This window comes from Ceratina calcarata, unplaced genomic scaffold, assembly GCF_001652005.2.
Source record: "Ceratina calcarata isolate Rehan_Ccalc_2016 unplaced genomic scaffold, ASM165200v1 scaffold48.2, whole genome shotgun sequence".
In the NCBI taxonomy this organism is placed as follows: Eukaryota; Metazoa; Arthropoda; class Insecta; order Hymenoptera; family Apidae; genus Ceratina; species Ceratina calcarata.
Genome location: NW_017172225.1, coordinates 1,833,343 through 1,835,147, shown reverse-complemented (window position 1 = coordinate 1,835,147; position 1,805 = coordinate 1,833,343). Strand labels below are relative to the sequence as shown.

Below are 1,805 nucleotides of genomic sequence, written 5' to 3'. Positions count from 1 at the left end.
CTTTCGCCGTCGCGCACGTGTCGAAACCGAACCATTAACACGTCGCGTTCCACTTTTCTCTATCTCTCGCATCCCAGAATCCCACGTCGATACGTCGTCGTTTCTCGCGATCCTGCTTTTTATCTACCAGCAGGATTCGAAGTTTCGCGACTCGCACCCTCTCTTCCTTTATCTCGCCCTCCCGTTGGAATTACAACCGTTCCCGACATCCGCCCATCGTCCATCGTCCGGCTCGATACCGTGCCTTACCCGCGAGATAACGCGTGAGTTAACGCGTGCCACGACCTAGAAGTACTTGGCGCAGCGGGGGTGATCCGTTTTCCGTTTCCCAGAAGTGCCTTCAGATCAGGGATTTGCTCGTCCATAGAAATACTTGCGCAACGTCGGTTCCTACTCGGCGTTCCGTTCGGATTTCATTTGTACGTATGTAGGTGGTGCAGATCGGAGATAGGGATTGATGAATCGCGGCACGTAGATGAAATCGTGCATATTTCGTTTTCCATTGTATCGAAGGTATCGCGATTGAATGAATCGTTTCGCAATTTCGGCGTGTTAGCGCTTTACCAGGAGAAACTACTAAAGAGTGGCAGCGTTGTGGGCCATTGTGACGCGTGAAAAAGTTTGCAATTTTTTACGCCCTTTTGAATATATTGCCACTGAAGTAGGAAATAGGAAGGAAAACACTCGTTGATACTGAACCGACCGTATAATCTAAGTAATTGACAATAAATGAAATAATTAATCGATTAGTCTTGTGGTATTCAAGATAGAAAAAAATTGTACTCAACCTTGTAGGTAATAACAGTACCTACAACTTTTATTCGAAGAATTTTTCGAAATTTTGAGAAAAACTTTTTTTTCCCCGAGATTTTCCCTTCAGATTTTGCGATAATTTCGTTCTTTGTAAATAACTGTTTATCTGTTGCCGCTAGGGAGAAATGTTGGAAACGAAAATTGTAGCTACCGTCGAAACTTTTTTTTCTATCGTCAATAGTTAACGAGTAATTTGCAATAAACTGTTTTTTCGTTTTTCTTGGTTAAATATATGTCGTCATGAACTATAGACACTAGTGAAAAATATTTCAGACAAAAAATGTAGCTCTAGTTGCCAGATATAAAAAAGGTTTTATGCAATCTCCTTTTAACTTCACCGACTGTGTTTTGGGTCCCCTGCGCTGTCCCAACGATTACATGGACATTACCACTCTCCAGTAGTATCTCCCCTCGGTGCACGTTCCAATTTAAGTACCAAGATTCGTATCGTATCGGACTTCAAGCATGTTATACTACGAAGTTTCGGTTTTAATTGAGGTGCGATTCCGCAACAATTTCTCTCATAGCCGTCTATGGGAAAGGACGAGGCGAGGCGAAGCGAGGAAACGATCGACAGCGACGACGGCCGGGAGTTCGCGCTATTTGCCACCGGTTACGGAAACGGCATTGCAACTCCAGATGGATGGCAACGTTTAATCGAAACTCCGATACGGTGGCCATACGCAACATATTACCCGCGGCAAGAAACGGAAACCGGTTGCCCTATGCGATTTCCTCTATCAAAAAATATTCTCTTTCCCTTCCGTTCGTGAGTCCCCTGTTCGATCCATTGTATCTTCCCGTTCAAGAAATCGACGTTTATTTTACTCGACCAAGATTCGTTCGATGCACAATTTAAGGAGCCTCACTAGTGTGACCGCGAAAAACTTAGGTCCTTTTTGGTAATTTTTTTTTAAATTTCACACTGGTAAGTCCCTTTAAGGATGTATTGGCTATACAGTCAATCCCAAAAGTTTATGCACTTTAGAAAT

The 1,805-nt window shown here is 43.4% G+C and overlaps 1 protein-coding gene across 2 annotated transcripts in view; it reads left to right on the top strand.

The window, feature by feature from the left end:
* Positions 1-1,805, top strand: part of Fur2 (furin-like protease 2) — a 164,886-nt gene that overhangs the window by 66,023 nt on the left and 97,058 nt on the right. The window lies entirely within an intron of this gene.